Source organism: Cervus elaphus, chromosome 8 (genome assembly GCF_910594005.1).
Source record: "Cervus elaphus chromosome 8, mCerEla1.1, whole genome shotgun sequence".
Classification (NCBI taxonomy): Eukaryota; Metazoa; Chordata; class Mammalia; order Artiodactyla; family Cervidae; genus Cervus; species Cervus elaphus.
In genome coordinates, this window is record NC_057822.1 from 45,594,046 (window position 1) to 45,612,361 (window position 18,316).

At 35.4% G+C, this 18,316-nt stretch overlaps 1 protein-coding gene across 3 annotated transcripts in view; it reads left to right on the forward strand.

The window, feature by feature from the left end:
- Positions 1-18,316, forward strand: part of FTCDNL1 (formiminotransferase cyclodeaminase N-terminal like) — a 153,545-nt gene that overhangs the window by 17,260 nt on the left and 117,969 nt on the right. Inside the window, exon 1 of one of the 3 annotated variants that reach the window (XM_043910461.1) lies at positions 1,467-1,589. The exons of the other annotated variants lie outside the window; for them this stretch is intronic. The gene's annotated coding sequence lies outside the window, so the exon portion shown is untranslated. Of the gene's footprint in view, positions 1-1,466; positions 1,590-18,316 lie in introns of those variants that run through there. 3 annotated transcript variants of the gene reach the window in all.

Genomic DNA, 18,316 nt, shown 5'->3' on the forward strand with positions numbered 1-18,316 from the left:
GTGAATTTATTAGATTTCTAAGTTGTGTTTCAAGTCTTAAGAAAAACTAGTTTTATTCTTATGACTTGAATACATTGGATGCTATTGAAAGTACAACAGTTGTTAACTACTGCCTTCCTTTTCAACCATCAAAGTCCTTTAGAACATTTCAAAACTCAGCTGGTACAATTGATAACCTCTCTTTCTGGCTGCCCTTTCTCCCCTCTCCAATGGCATTCCTAACGTCATATCTTGATGAATCTTGGCTTTTACCAAAGATGGAAAGAGCAACTTTTGGTTTTAAACTAAACCAGTTACAAAACTCCCCTGACAAAGGGAATCTAGAGCATAGCTGTCTGCTTGAAATGGAGGGAGAGAATAATATAGGGAAATATGAAGAGGACAAGCGCAAACTAACAACTCAAATTACCTTGTTATAGATGCTCTATTACACTTTTATATAATTTGTCTTTCCATATCCAATGTTTTTCAGAATATTTAACCAAACAGATTCCTTCCCATCAGTTTATTATTAATAATATTCATTTAAAAACTCTATATCCTATTTAAACAGCATTAATAGCCAGTTTTTTTCCCTCCCAAATACTTTTTAAAGTTTGTTTCAAATTGGTCTATTCCTGAATTTCAGTCTTCCATCCTGGCATCTGAGTCGATGAAAAAGCCTTAAATCATCCCTAGTGACTTCATAATCAAATTTCCTTCAATGAAATCCTTGTGTGGGTATTTGCTGGCTTAAAAGAAAAATCTCCCAACTACAAATTGGCCTTTAGGTTATGGGTTCTGTGCTCTTCCCTTCAGAAATTCTGCTTAGTTCTTTCCCTGCAGCAGAATTCTCTTTTCTCATGGATCTTAAGGGAACAATTAGGCAAGATATGAATTCCAGAACCACTTTGCCTTCCTTTCCTTGCATTGGACCTTCAGTTTTCCTCCCCTGTGTATTCATTCCTTTTCTCTCTGTACCTTTTGTCACTTTTCCTCCCAACGCCTTCCCTTTTCTGAGAGTGTAACTGTTCATTCCCCAATTCCCTAAAGGATCGTACCAGACTTCGTCTTTGTTGCTGACTTGCCCCATGTTTCTGCTGCTTGTCTCCAGGCCCTTTCAGTTTGTTTCTTCATCTCCCGCCTCCTTCCAAACATAATTTTATGCCCTTTACCGAACACATTTTCTTCTGGCTTTATTCCTTTTTAAACTTTAATTCTCCTTTTCTTAGTCACTATTTACAAAGGCGTCACCTGGGATAAAAGCAATAGATTTGATCTCAAAATTCTCATTTAGTGTTTTGTCATGAAGAAGTAGTTATCATCCACATTTTACAAATAGCTAAAAGAAGGAGAGAAAGGAAAATATCTTGCCTGAAGCCATGTGTTAAGTCCGTTAGAAAGCCAAACCAGATTAGAGATCAATTGTCCCCACATCTACCACCGCCTGCTGCCCTTATCACCTGAACCTTTCTGTTTTTTTCAAGAGAGGACCTAAGAACCATCTGCACTCTTGTTGCTTTTCTTCTCCAAACTGAGGATTCACAGATTGAGGAGACATAGCCCAGGAATCTCCACTTTAACAACTCCCAAGATCCTTCTTAGGCAAGGTAAAATGCTTCCTAAAAATAGTGAGGGAATTAATCGTTTTTGTGCTCATCCTATGTGTCTGATGCTACGCTCTAATTTTACATACACATGCCATTAGTTGATTGACTCTGATAAAACCCCTTTGAGGTAGGTCTTCTAATATCTACTTTATAGGAGAGAAACTGAGATTTGAATTAGAAAACTGCCCAAGGCTACTTAGCTGGTAACTGGAAGAGGCAGTCTAGAAGAGTCCACATCTGACTTCATTACCCTGGATTTCAGGAACTATGACATGACACATGTTTTAAATTTAGCATAAATAGCTATTAGATATAATAAATGTTACCATATGTATATAGGATTATATTAAGCTCATAGTATGCAGCAAACAATAAAACAGACAAATTGATTAAACACATTCAAATTTGTTTTTTCATTAAGACATAATTGATATATAACTTTATTAGTTTCAGGTATACAACGTAATGATTCAATATTTGTGTGTGCTCGGTCGCTCAGTCATGTCCGACTCTTTGCGACCCCATGGACTAACCCGCCAGGCTCCTCTGTCCATGGGGATTCTCCAGGCAAGAACGCTGGAGTGGGTTGACATGCCCTCCTCCAGGGTATCTTCCCAACCCAGGGATCGAACCCAGGTCTCCTGCATTGCAGGCAGATTGCTAACTGTCTGAGCCACCAGGAAAGAAATTTGCATATATTATAAAATGACCACCACGGTAAGTTTAGTTAACATCTATCACCACATAGTTAAAAATTTTTTTTCTTGTAGTGAAAACTTTAAAGATCTGCTCTCTTAGCAACTTTCAGATATACATTACAGTATTCTTAACTAGAGTCACCATGCTATATATTACATTCCCAGGACTTATTTACTTTATCATGAGAATTTTGTACCTTTTGACCACTTTCACCCATTTCACCCATCCACATCCCCCCCACCTCTGGCAACCACCAATCTGTTCCCTGTATCTATGAGTTTAACATTGTTTTTTAGATTCTACATACAAGTGAGATATTAGTTTTTTCTCTGTCTGACTTACTTCACTTAGCATAATGACCTCAAGGTTCATTCATGTTGCTATAAATGGCAGCCTTTCTTTTTTATGGTTGAATAATATTCATACATATATATTTGTATAATGGAATATTACATATATCACATTTTTTATGCATGCATCTATCAATGAATATTTAGGTTGCTTCCATATATCTTGGCTGCTGTAAATAATGCTGCAATGAACATAGAGGTGTGTGTATCTTTCTTGAGTTAGTGCTTTCATTTCCTTCAGATAAATACACAGAAGTGGAGTTGCTAGATCATATGGTGGTTCTGTTTTTAGTTTTTTGAGGCACCGCTATACTGTTTTCCATAATGGCTGCACTAATTTACATTCCTCCCAGCAGTACACAAGTGTTCCCTTTTCTCCATATCCTCCCCAACACTTATTATTTCTTATCTTTTTGATAATAGTCATTCTAACAAGTGTGATATCTCATTGTGGTTTTCATTTCCATTTCCCTGATCATTAGTCACGTTAAGCATGTTTTTATGTTCCAGTTGGCCATCCGTTTGTCTTCTTCGGAAAAATGTCTATTCAGATCCACTTTTCAAATGAATTTATTTGCTATTGAGTTGTGTGAGTTCTTTATATATTTTGTCTTTCGAGCCCTCGTCAGAAAAATGTTTTGCAAATATTTTCTCCCACACAGTAGGTGGCCTTTTGATTTTGTTGATGGTATCCTTTGCTGAGCAGAAGCGTTTTAGTTTGATATAGTCCCACTTATTTGTATTTGCTTTTGTTGCCTTTGCTATTACTGTCAAATCCAAACAAAATATCATAAAGGCTGATGTAAAGAACTTACTGCCTGTGTTTTCTTTAGGAGCTTTATGGTTCAGGTCTTGTGTTCAAGTCTTTAATACATTTTGAGTTGGTTTTTGTGTATGGTATAAGATAGTGGTCCACTTTCATCCTTTTGCATGTGACTATTCAGTTTTCCCAACATCATTTGTTGAAAAGACCATTATTTCCCCATTGTATATTCTTGGCTTCTTCATCATTAATTAACTGATGCATGGGTTTATTTCTGAGCTTGTTGTTCTGTTCCATTGATATATGTGTCTTTTTTTTTTTTTTTAGTTTTCTTTCCATTTATTTTTATTAGTTGGAGGCAAATTACTTTACAATATTGTAGTGGTTTTTGCCATACTTTGACATGAATCAGCCATGGATTTACATGTGTTCCCCATTCTGAACTATGTGTCTGTTTTTATGCCAATATCATATTGTTTTTATTACTATAGCTTTGTAATATAGTTTGAAATAAGGACACATGATGCCTCCAACTTTGTTCTTCTTTCTCAAGACTGCTTTGCTGTGAGTCATTATTTTAGCTTTTCCTAAAAATTATCATCTAACATAAGAAATGTATAATTAAACATAATGATGAAAGAGTTGAAAATTATGAAGTTGCTAATTACACTATAGAATCTGTGCTAGTCATACTTGATACACTATAGAATCATGTACTAGTCATAAAAATTAGAAGGCAGTGTTCTAGGTGGAACATGCTCCCTTTTTGTCTCCTACTACTGGACCATGAATGTAATAATGAGGTAGAGCAATCGCCTTCAATCACTTGGAAAGTGAATACTGAGGATGGTATGAAGCACCTGAGTCTGAATGTGCATCCATAATACCAGCCCTGAACTGCTTTCTGGATTTTATAAGAGATGGAAACTTTTCTCTTATTTAAACCTGGTAATTTGGGGTTTCTGTCTCTCACAGTTGAACCTAATCCTAAACAGTAATTACTTCAGTTATAAAATTCTATCATGAGAAACTTAGTTATTTTATCATGATAAGTAATGATTGTAAAAGTTAGTAAAGCTGTATTTGATACCATTTCAAAAGTCTAACCCAACAATAAGAATGCGGTATTTTAATGGCGATTAATACACGTTGCCATTTCTATAGGTTCTCAGTTACAGTCATTAAAAGTCTGTTTTGTAATTAGCAACCCAACATAAGAATTGTTCATAGCCCACTTCAGTTTAAAAATAAACTCAAGATGAAAGTGATATAAATCCATTGTTAAACGATTATTTCTGATTCCATGGTAACCTTTTAGAGACAGCTTTGCTATGTCAAAAATAAAACTTTGAGTTTTATAGGATGAGTTATACATTGGGACAACAAAGAGACTCTCTCTTTTTCCAAAGTTTCCAACCAGGTTTCTGGCTCTGTTACACCAAGCCAAATGTCCCATATCCATATAAAGTACTCTAGCAGATTTAGGATTGGAATGCAAAAATTACATTGTAATACTGGGTAAAATGTGCTAATGGGAGGAAATCTGAACTCTTGGAGAAAGTTCAAGTATCAGCTAAACTAGTCAAGAATTACAGTTTATCATTATAATTGGTACTTAGAAAAATGTCTTCCCAACATTATTTGTTGGCTATGAAGGATATTTGAGGAATGAAGGTCAAAGTCCTGTATTTTCAATACTAGAAATTGACTCATTGTATCTAACTCTGTTATGGTAGACTTTTATCCAATGGTTTAAATTTTTTTTTTTTTTTCTTTTTTTCCCTTTTCAGAGGTGCAGCATCACATGTATAGGAATGTTTTCAACTTATTTCCACTGTATCTTTAGGCGATGGGGAAGTAAAGTGGGGTTGACTTGAGAACCCATAGAGAACATAAAGACTCAGAGTTTGATTTTAAAAGGGGAAATTTAGTGTTTTATAAATAAACTAACAAATTTCAAAGAATCTTCCCTTTCTTGTTATTATTTTTGAATGTAAGATGCATTGAACAACGCAAGTAGGGAATTGAGAAGTGGACTTTAGTGGACTTAATACAGGACTAAATTTTGGTATTTTGCATAGATACTACTATTATTTCCCTACATGTTCAGGGTTTTTTTTTTTAATAGGTATAACTTTAATTTTATGAACTTAAGAAGTTGAATTTCTCCCTTTTTTATTTAACATAAGTTCAGTTGTAACCTACAGGCACTCCATGAAGCTATTAGAGCTACTGCAAACCACCACACAAGGATTCCATTCTGAGATCTCCCCTAGAGGACAAATTTAAGGAAAGCTCAATTCTAATTTTCCTCCTGTGTAATACCAGGAGACCAAACTGACCCTGTTGGGATTTGATCCTTTGACTCCATGATTTCTTACCTGAGATTTGGACCATTTAATAGTGCTTTAAGTACTTTAGCAAGGCATTCTTACACTGCATTTCTAATCAGAGAAACATAAAACAGGATCTGTCCTTAAGCTGTTTGACTTTGCCTTATAATGGTTTCCATTTCCTTTCATGAGGCATTATCTTGATAAATTGCTGTTTTTAAAGATCACTCTTTGCCTGGAAAGTGTGCGATAGATCAGGAACTGAAGGTCCTTGTTGGGGTTGAGACTCTGGCCGAGTGGTTTGCAGCCTCCCTGCCTGCTCTAGCAATACTCCAGGACGTATCTGATTTGCTGTTTGTTTCTCATTTGTACATTGACTATCAGCAAATTAGACTGGGTGGATTCTCCCAACAATTAAGCATAATCTTTAGCTAAACTAAGGACTAAAAAGCATAGAAGAATATTATCATACTCAAAAAAAATCCACAGAGTACTCAAACTGTTTTTAAAACAGAAAGAAATAGAGCAAGCCTATAAGTCAGGTCACATCCCTTGAATTCACATGTTAATTATTCCCAGTGAAAATTACCGTGGTAATTGATTTATAGAGGTGTGTTAGAATTTGAATTACTTACCTACATTTATCCCTAGAAATCTATCAGTAATTTAAATAAAACTTACATGGTAATTTATCTGTACTTACTACACTTGGAGGAACACTTAAAAAACACTACACATAAACAAAAATACAAAGCAGGCTCCTCACTGGGGTTACAAGTTCCTTAGAGTGACAATAACAATTAGTGTAAAAAGAGCAGTGTTGGCTCCACTGAGGACTGCCATTTCCTCAAAAACAAAGGAGCAATTTGGAGGAAAACCATACAAAATATCCCCATTATCAGCAGGCTGATTGTTAAATAATGACTTGAGCTAACTTTGAAATAGCACATGGGAATAGCGATGCTACTGGCAAATGGTAAAGAAAAAAATTCTGAATTCATTTATATTTACCTGAGCTTTCTTTTTTGTCAAGTAAGTTTTTTACCACCAAGAAGTCAAGAAAACACCTGTCAATTTTTCTATAGGATTCTGATAGAGGATTAAAAGCTACTTTGTAATTATCAAGCACAAATCTCAAATTTGTATTTAAAAATAAAGTTAATGTCATTCCCAAAATCATGGAGAAATTTAGAACTGGTGTTTAAAATAGAAATTTAGACTACTGACTTGAAATCCCATGCTCTGACCACCAGACCACATGCCTGCCCAAGGATACTTACATTTTTTACAGAGTTATTCTTCTTTGTAATTAGATGCAGTGATTAGAGTGTCTTTTGCATTACTCTGCATTTTTCTTTTAAGTCAGGGTTATAAGCCACACAGGGCACTGTCCCTTATAAAACTAAACAAGGGATTTTCAGTCTTGCAATACAATCTCTTGATATTTGTTTATAGGTTTCACACATCAAAAAAACAATGAAATCTGTAATTTTTCAAATTACAATCCTCTCATTCTCTAAGTTATGGGCCTATGAGAATTGCAAATCTTTTGAAGAGAATGTAATCTTTATGCTTACAAAATGTAGGCTTTCATATTTGGGTACAATTGCAAATCAAGGTTTTTTTCCCCATAATAATCAGTTTCTCAAAGTTATAGGTTTTCCTCACTTGAAAATAAATTAATGGGGATTTAAAAATATAATTCATCCAGTTATTAAATCTTTTCAATCTTTAAAATTAAAAATAATTTATATTCTCATTTTCCAAAAAAGCAACAACAGAAAGTACCTTATACTATAACATATTACAATTTAATTTTTTTGATTAAGGAAATAAAAATAAATAGTTGAAGCCAGTTTAATTTAAATTTAAAAAGGGAGAAAACTTTTATGTGACAGTTTATTACTTTACTTCTTTTCACAACAGACATAGATTGTGTGCTTAAATATTGAGTTTTTCTCTATCAAGTACCTGTCAAGAAAGAAAGTCCATCTTGAAACAGCCAAAACTCAAAATACTACAGATGGCTTTCTAAAGGGACTCAAATTAGATAGTATTCAATGTTGCAAAAAGCTATGATAACTTTTATAGCTTTAAACACAAGTTTTAAATTAGAGATTGATATATAAGGGAACTAATTTTGCATAATCACTCATTTTAAAATAATACATTATAGTTACTAAATTATACAGTAGTTTTATGTGAAGACATACTTTTTTTTGAATGCTGTCATATAATTATTTAGAAACTGTATTCTCAAAACCATGAGTTTTGGACACAGGTTATTTATTTATCTTTTCTATTAATACTTTATCTTGAGATGAAAATGTGACCATTCACATTTTTTTACAGAGCTTCCTGGAGCAATATGCAGGGCAAGGGATGGGAGTTGGGGGGTGGGGTGGCAATAAACACATGTAAAGCTTGTTAACCTGTATGTGAAACGCGTGGGCCTGTTGTGAGGGTATAAAGAGTTTCCCAGAGGGGAAAGAAAGTAGAATCAGGAACACCAATGCCCATACAAAGAGGTAGTCTTCCAAGTAGTGGTTGCCTCTTTGTCAAAACTCTAGAAAATAAGTTCAGAGAGCAGTTCTTTGTCTAATTTGCTCAGTACTGTACCACTCCACTAGGTGGCTTCATTGTGCCTGACCCTTTGCGACCCCAGGGACTGTAGCCCACCAGGCTCCTCTGTCCATGGGATTCTCCAGGCAAGAATGTTGGAGGGGACTGCCATTTCCATTCTGGTGTTTGGAACAACAAATATTTGTTGAATGAACAAATGAGTAAATGAATGGATGAAGAGAAGATGCCCTTTGGACATCTTTTAAGTCAAATTACCAAATTAACATTAATAGTCATCGGTAAATTGAAGGTAATCCCACTGATGAGTGAGTGGGATAGAAAGTACACGCACTGAAAATATTTGAGAGAACAGAACCATGAATGGGAACAGAACCTTTCTTGAGGGAAAAGCAGGTATAAGTCATGGAAAGACCAGTGATCTACTGACATCAAAAACCTCCTTTTAAAATTATAGATAAGGGAATTCTCTGGCGGTCCAGGTGTGAGGATTCCATGCTTCCACAGCACAGGCAAAGATGTGTGTGTTAGTGGCTTAGTTGTGTCTGACTCTTTGTGACCCCATGGACTATAGTCCGCCAGGCTCCTCTGTCCATGGGATTCTCCAGTCTAGAATACTGGAGTGGAAAAAAAAAAAAAGAATACTGGAGTGGGTAGCCATTCCCTTCTCCAGGGGATCCTCCTGACCCAGGGATCAGACCTGTATCTCCTGCATTGCAGGCAGATTGTTTACTGTCTGAGCCACCAGAGGGCCCCACTAATTGTTACTATATTGCTAATATTTGATTTTTAATAATCTTGGGGGAAAGTTAAAGAGCTATGCATAGGCTTATTTTACACAAATTTCAAGTCATCCTCAGCACATCTTCACATTCACTTGGATGAGGGCTGAGGAAGTCCAATAACTTAAGTTATTGGAAAAGTAACTAAATAATGGTAACCTTGATAACCCATCTGCTGTTGGGCCATCTGCAGAAAAGACTTAGGTGTGGCCTAAGAGAATCAGGTGCTGGACTCAGTCTTAAGCCTTTGAGGCTGTTGCAACAAAATACCATAGAGTGTGTAGCTTATACAGAACAGAAATTTATTTCTTGCAGTTCTGGAGGCTGGAAGTCTGACATCAGAGTGCCTGTGTGTTTGGATTCTAGGAAAGGTCCTCTTCCAGGCTGCAGACTGCAGATTGCTCTCTGTATCCTCTTATAAAAGCACTAATCCTATTCAGGAGGCCTCCATCCTCAAGACCTAATTACCTCTGAAGGGCCCCACCTCCTAATACTATTAGCTTGGGCACTAGGTTTTCAACATATGAATTTTGGGGGGACACACATATTTCAGACCACAGCAAACCCTTCAGTGATTTACCATTTCTTTTAAAATCTCACTCCTTAACAAGTGACACATGCATATTCCTGCCTCTTCAGAGGGTTTTTTCATGTCTATTCACCTCAGTGATTTATGACTTCATAAACAAACAGCCTAATAGATATTAAGTAATTAAGGTAAAATAAGTTTGAATTTTCAGTTTATCTTTTGGCACCATCACAAGTGAAGTGATGTATTCAAATAAGAGTTGATGAGAGGAAATGAGGTGACTTTTTTTCCTACTCAAAAGGACATTTTCACTGATTGATTTGAAGTGTTTGGAATAGAAGTTAAAAAAGAAAAAACAACCCAGCTATATATTACATACTCCTAGGGGCAGGAATTATCTCTCCACAAGTACCTTTTTCATTTTCTCATAGCACCTAATAAATAATTCTGCTAAATGGTAGAGCCCAACACCGTTCTTTGCAATTATTACCAACCCTATCAACACATAGCCTGACATGAAATGATTCCAATCTTTAATAGTATTAATCTGAAATTTTAAAAGCTAGTCTTGTTACTGAATTAAGAAAACATACAATGGCATGGGCTTCCCAGCTGGAGCTAGTGGTAAAGAATTCGCCTGCCAGTGCAAGAGACTAAAGAGATGCGGGTTCAGTTTCTGGATTGGGAAGATCCCCTGGAGGAGGGAATGGCAGTCCTCTCCAGCATTCTTGCCCCGAGAATCCCATGGACAGAGGAGCCTGGTGGGCTAAAGTCTGTAGGGTCGCAAAGAATCAGACATGACTGAAGTGACTTAGCACACACGCACAATAGCATCTGTGCTAAAAGTGAAAAATCATTACTGTAACAGAACAAGGTTAAAATTAAGTGAGCTGTTCCCTTTAAATGGTACCTTAACTCTAGTATTCACACAATATGTTGCAGTTTCCAGCTGATCCCTCAAATCCCCTTACAAGAAGAGAGGTTTATAATTCAAATAGTATAGGAAGAGGAAATCTAATTTTGACCTTGAGTCAAATTGATGCCAAAAGGAGTTTATGGTTTTCTTTATAAGCTGTAATTGCAAATACAGTTTCCTTCATCTTAAAAACTATTCCACCCTGAAATTTTCAAACAAAAATAGTTTGCAGAAACGTTGGCAAAAGACGTCTTCAAAGGAAACTAGTTTGAATTAGAAAGAGAGGAGAGGGATGGTGGATATTTTTAAAGGGATTATGTTTTCAATATTTTGGGCACTCTAATTCCTGTTGCTTTTTTAAAAAGCATTTCTCATTTAAAATTATAAGTAGATTAGTAATTTAAATGTGCTTAATTTGTAAATAAGGTAAAATAATATGAATGTGTATAACTTTAAGAGAAAAACATATTATAAAAATATTTTCTTGAAATATTAAATAGAAGCAAAATTATCATTAGTAATGATATGATACTAATGATAAGCACAATGACAATTGTCATAATTGTCATACTAAAATATGCGGGACCATATAATGGCATTAATTAAGAAATAGAAATGGTATGAAATTCATTTACCAAAAATATTTTGATTGGTTATTTTAATCAAAATATTTGATAATATAACATCATGTGTAACGACAATAAATAATGTTAGTTTCCCCGACACTGCTATCATCATGTGTCTATAGGTTAAGTTTAAAACCAAGCCTGAGTTAGAGGTTAACTGACTGTCTCATCACCTTTGCTACAACTGTTGTCTAATGTTCAACATAAATCAGGTCAGGATGCTGGTTCAGTAGGTGAGGGTTTAGCGTAGGGGAAATTAGCATTAAATAGAAATGTTATCCCTTCTTACTTCTTATTGTGGCAGGTTCTGAGTCCTTAACTGATCTCAGTTCTTATAAATATGTAACTTTTCTGTATGTATGTATATTCTTTAAAAACTCTCACACTCCAAGCACTTTTTTCCCAGTGAATATCAGACATGGATTTTCATTACCAAAACCATGTCTGAACAAGGCAGCACAAAGGAACCCACCATCTATGTCTCAAATACTCTTAGTTTGGGCTTCCCAGGTGGCTCAGTGGAAAGAATTCACCTGCCAATGCAGGAGACTCAGATTCGATCCCTGGGTCAAGAAGAGCCCCTGGAGGAGAAAATGGCAACCCACTCCAGTACTCTTGCCTGGGAAATCCCGCGGAGGAGGAGCCTGTGGACTACTGTCCCCGGGGTTGCAGAGAGTTGGACACAATTTACTGACTGAACACACACGCATATGCATGTTAGTTACCTGTATTACCTTAGTTCTGAATTACCTGCAGGGGTACTTTCAGTAAGCAGGAGATATCTGAATCTTTGATAGTACCTAAAGATTGGACTTAAGTAGTTCATGTACTCTACCAAACGGTCATCCTCATGTTAAAGAGAAAGTTCAGGAGTTCTTGTTTCTAGAAAGAAATAATTAAATACAATAAAAAACAAAAAAACTGGAAAACCTATCTAGAAGCATCATGTCTTGCCAGGAATGGCTTCTGTGTTGGATCAGGTTGAAGTAGGCTTAGAAAGATAAAGCCATTTCCCTCAACAATAGCTTTCCCCAACCCCCCGCCCCAAAAGTTCTGCCAGACCAAAATAAACTAAATAAAAACAAGCAGAAAATAAAGATAGAAGTGGATTTCATAATCATTAAAATTATAATGGGCATGGTGAATATCTCAGAAAACAAGATACCATGTGGTGAGATCCAAACTCATTTTCTTTGTGGAAAACTTAGCGTCTCAAGGAAGATATATTCTGTAGGTCCTCTTCACAAAAAGACTGTTTAAAAGATATGTGATCTATAGAAAGGTTCAGAAATTTGAAACCTAGATTTTTGAATAGTTAGAAGTAGGTGCTATCCTATGAAATTTGAAGAAAATATTTACAAGTAAAATGAATTCTTCCTATGGAGATGTGTTATATATCGAAACTAAATAGTGTTAAGCTTTTGAATGTACCATCTTCTACCTTTGGTGACTAGGAGAAGTTAGAGATGTTCTTGTTAGATCCCTAAACGGTGCCAGGCAACACTATTCAAATCATCCCTCAGTACCATTCCCAGAAAGAGAATATGGAGGTGAGGTTGTGCTCCTACCCAATAGGATAATTCATAGAATCTTAACCTGTTAGGCTGCAAATGACATTACAGAACACCTTCTCCAGCTCTTTCAACTTACAGATATGGAAACCCAGGAGCAGAAAATCTGAGTCATTTGTCTAATTCATACCATTGGTGACAGGAGGGAATAAAACTATGGCTACTTGATCTCTGGTCTGCAGTTTGTTCCACTATGCAATACTGACTAATCTCGGTATCTGCTCAAAGCCAAAAATGTGTTATTCATAGCATTGGCTCCCTACTTACAGAGATAATGTGGGTTAAAGAGAGCTAAATGCCAATGCAATTATTGTCGTTGTGGTTGTTAGATTTCACTTCCTGATCCACCTGCTGGGGCTCTATTTTAAGCTACACAGACAGGCAAAGCAGTCCACTGTCCTGAATGATAAAATAATTACTTTGGGATCAAAACAATTATGTGAAATTTCCTGCAGGAAAATTTCTTCCCTTTTTAACACCTTGCCTTCTCCCATTTCCCAAAGTAATGATACCTTCTCTGAGGAAGAAAGGAGCTTGGGTATCCAGTTGTCCTGGGCTGAACCCCACTGACAATTCTTACAGTTGAAGAGGTGAACAAAGGAGATGATCAAGTAACGGAATCTTTTAGTAAATGGCTATGCTAAGTTTGTCTCATGGAGAAGAGAAGAAGATTGTGTATTGGGATGGGACGGACGAATAAGAATGATAGCCAATTAAACACTTTGTCTGTAAAATCAGGTTTTGATTCCATCTGTTAGTAGAAATGCTTTTTCTACATCAATAATCCCCTGTAGATTCCCAGTATTGCTCTTAGCACTTGATGCTCATCATAGTTTGTGCTTGAATATTTTTTTTTTCAAGTCAGAGGAGAAAAATTCACATGTTTGAAAAAAGAGGAAGAAACTTTAAGTCTATTGTGTCATCTTTCAATTTTACTCTCCTTTTAGATTTAGAATAGAGGCATATAAATACATATTTAGGTCAAATGCCCAATGACTTAGTATTATATCAACAATTTTCAGAGGCTGAAGCTGGATATCATCATAGAATAAACCTGTTGGATAGAAGAAGAAATGTGAAGTGTACTTGCAATTACCCTTTTACAATAAAAAAAAATCTCAGTAATAAAATTTTATAAATTTGATATCATGGTACAGGAATAAATATTCATATTATCATCAATCCAGTCCCCATTTCTCCATTTAACAACTTAAAAGTTTGGTTTTTTTTTTTTTAACAAAAGAACATCTGCTTCCACAATCTTCCCAAATTTTGTAACACTTTGCTCTTCCAGTACTTCCACCATACAAGGAACTTTTAATTCCAGTTGTAGCTGTACATTCAAAGTTAATATTCAAACATTAACCAGTGTCTTAGAATGTCCTTCCTTGTTGGCCTTATGTGCGCCTTTGCTGACTGTACAGATTCAGATATGATGATGATGACGTAGGTATATGGCTATTTGACTTTCCAAAAGCCAAAGGGCAGGATGTAATTGAAGCCAAATAGAAATTTTGGCCAAATATCAAAAAAAAGTCGAAGTCAAATTTCAACTAAGTCCCTAATTCAGAGTTCAGTAGAGCATTTAAATAAGCAAAGAATGTCCAAAATTTTTAAAATAGTTTCTCTATTTTCTTTTTCTCCTTATCTAGATAAATATTTATAACCAGACATTTAAAACTGAAATCAATGAATTCCTCTAAAATCCACAAGATGGTGCTATGAAGCGGCATTTAGAAAAATTTTAAAAACCATATGCCTTCTAGGAGCAATTTTTAGGCAAGGCCAAATAAGTACCATTTAATAACATCCACTAGAGATAATATACTATTTTTTAAAAAAGCAAAACCAAATCCATTGATACAAAAAAGGCATACTTTTACTCATATTGCTTTTTAATAATTTATCCCATAGATTATACTTCTGTTAACTCTGTTGTTGATCTCAGGTTTTAAGAATATTTTGGAGAGGACTAAGAATTGAACTTGGATCTCGGCAGGGAAAAATCTTAATAGGAAAAGTACTGGAATGAAACAGAGACCAGAGTTCTAATCTCTGCCTTCGACTTGAGTTGCCACCTCCAGACGTCATTCCACCTACTCCCGCTGTTCCTAAGCAGGGGCAGTTGTACCTTTGGCAAAGACTAGAGGCATTTTTGATCGTCACAACTTGAGGGGTTTGCTGTTGCTGGCATCTAGCGGGGAGAGGTCAAGGATGCTGCTAGACACTCTACAAGGCTCAGGACAACCACAACAAAGAATTATCCTCCCCTAAATATAGATAGTGCTAAGATAAAAAAATGACCTATTTGTTCACTCCTTTGTTGGTTTGTCAGTTCATTCATCAAATAGTTCATATATATAAGTATATGCATAAATGGATAAATCAACCTATCAGTCCATTAATTCACTCTTTAACAAATTTCTTACAAAGTGTCTACAACTCAAGACTGCACTAAACTCTAGGGATTAAAAAGACAAGAATTACCTTATCCCTGTTGAGACTAACAGAAGAAGAGAGACACTTATGAAATAATATAACAGTAATATGTGATAAATATTTCAGTGGTAAGATGTTCTGAGAACACAGTATGATGACTTTTGGAGAAGATGGCAGAATCCAGGAAGGTGTGCTAGAGGTGGAGATTGTTTACTAGGTGGGTGGAGGGTGGTCATAGAATAAACTTTTGAACGAGGCACAAGCGAAGCCAGAGACATACGGTAGTTCAAACTGTGTTTGGCGAACAGTATACTGTTGTGCTATGAGATTAGACTAAGGAGGAGGGTTAGGAAAAGGAAAGGAGAAAATCTGTTAAAAGTATATAGATGGGACCCCACTGAGAAGGGTCTTGGATTCCATCTTCCAAACACTGTATTTTTAAAATAGAAGACTGATACTAGACATGGGCTTCCCTGGTGGCTCAGACATTAAAGAATCTGCCTGAAATGCAGGAGACCTGGGTTAAATCCCTGAATCAGGAAGATCCCCTGATGAAGAGAATGGCTACCCACTCCAATATTCTTGCCTGGAGAATTCCATGGACAGAGGAGCCTACAGTGGGCTACAGTCCTTGAGGTCACAAAGAGTCAGACATGACTGAGCAGCTAACACACACACGCGTGCACACACACACATACACTAGACATGTGGCAATCACTTAACTTTTTTAGGTCTGGGTTTCACATCCTTAAAGTGTTTGATGAGATATATTTCAGGTTTATATTTAGCTTTAACACTGTTTTATAGTTATAAAGTCAAGCCATTAGATATATTAAACTATATATTCTTTGATTTATATTACAACCATCAAAGTCACAATATCTGTAAAGAAAATACCACTTTTCATCTATAAAATTTGTATTATTATAGATATTTTAACTTCATTATAATGAACAAAGTATAATATATTCCTATTAATGTATTTGGTGTTTAAGGCTGGACATATTTGAGAAGATCAAGTTATCTTGAAGAATATACAGTCTTCTGATTAGTTTATTCCTGTATCAGTAACTACTATAGGGTGACCCAGGATAAATTTTTAAAATATCTTTTCTGCACACAGTCTTCTCTGTTTGTACTTTTATCAATGTTTTAAACAATCTAATTAGATTGGAATAGTTAACATATGTTTTATGCTTTGAACAGTTACTTCATAAATGTTTTAGGGAAATGAAACATTGGGGTCTTTTAAAAATGTTTTTCATTGAAGTATATAGTTGATTTGCAATGTTGTATTAGTTTCAGGTGTATAGCAAAGTGATTCAGTTTTATATATGATATATATAAAAGAACATTTATATTCTTTTTCAGATTTCTTTCCCATATAGGTAATTACAAAATATTGAGTATAGTTCCCCATGCTATACTGTAGACCCCTGTTGTTTATCTATTTTATATATAGTAGTATATATATGTTCCTCTCAAATTCCTAATTTCTCTCTTCTTCCCACCTTTCCCCTTTGGTAACTGTTCATTTGTTTTCTATGTCTGTGAGTCTGTTTCTGTTCTGGAAATAAGTTTATTTATATCATTTTTTTTTAGATTCCACATAGAATGATATCATATGATATTTGCCTTTCTCTGACTTACTTCAATCAGTATGATAATCTCTAGGTCCATTCATGTTGGCCTAAAAAGCACTGGGCTCTTTTTTATGTCTTACATTAATAAATGAAGAAAACTCAAAGATTAAGAATTATTTGAATTTCACTTGAGTCAATCAGTAGCTATCAAGTGGATATTTGATCTTAATTTACAAAATGTATTTCCATTATATATTTTTCACTTAATATTTTAACATTTGTAATTTAAATTCAGCTTTAAAATATGGGTAGCTGAAACCGCTGCTACAGACCAGTTCTGTTGTCATTCAGAATTTAAGCCCATCGATCAAATGGCATAACATGAAATGAAAGAAAAAAAATTGAAAGGAGGTTTTCAAAAAAGAAAAACGGGCTCCATATATAAATAAAATACAGACATCTCCTATGAGGGACACTGCCATTCTTTTGCCCCAAATAGGGAAATGAAAATACTGATGTCAAAAGTGACAGAGACACCCAGAAGGCCTGGGCTGTATTACAGTTTCCTGAACCTGTTAGTGATACAGTATCTAAACCACTTTCATCCTTGCCCGTTGTCTGACTATAACTGTCTACTCTATTTGATTGTATCTTTTTGAGTCTTTTTTCTTCTTCCCCCGAATCTATAAACCTTCTGGTTTCTGTACCACGTTTCCACAAGTATTATTTAAAACCCTTGATGGGTCATTTCAGATTTGAATATCCATTCATATTTATTTTCCTCCACAGAAAAATACTATTAAAACCGATCCAATAATTTTAAAAAGTAGTGTGGATTTTCTACAGTGCTTGTGTTTTGAGACAGTATCATGGATTCGATTCAATATAGAAGGTTAATCTTCAAAAGATGAGAACTTTGTATGATGTTACAAAAAGGGTTTCAAATCCCAGAAATGTAGTTGAACTAGTCAGTTGTTTTCAAAGGCACCTTGGAGTTCGGAGGGCCCACGGAAGCAGCAGTTAGGGGGTCAGAGTGCAGGACTTCAGGGACACCCCCACTGCCTAGCCTGACCCTGCTTTATCACAAACTCTGCTTCCAACCCTACTGCGTATTTGTTCCAGGTCCAACTTTGTTTGAGCAAACATTATAAGAATTTCTAAGGTCCCTTCTGACCTAAGATTCTATGAGTTTTTATTTTCAAATCTTTTTTAAAAACCACAGAACTTCAAGTAAGATTTCAATAATAACTGAGAGGCTTAAGGCAGGATAAAGAAAATATTAAAAATAACAGTACCAACAATTTTTAACTTTTCCACTTCTTCCTCTGAAATTAGACATTTTCTATTTAAATGTAATGAAAAGATATGATTTTAAAAAGTTAAATCCTTTCAAACACTGAACCAGATAGTAAAAGACAAACAAATCAGTGGTACAAATCCAGAAGGTTCAAAATGCCTTGAACCTTCAGTTTGAATTCCCTGCAGAGACAGACCTTGCAGATCTGCCCAAGAACAGGAGAACTGGTTCTCTCCTTTTCAGAGCAAGGGATAGCTCT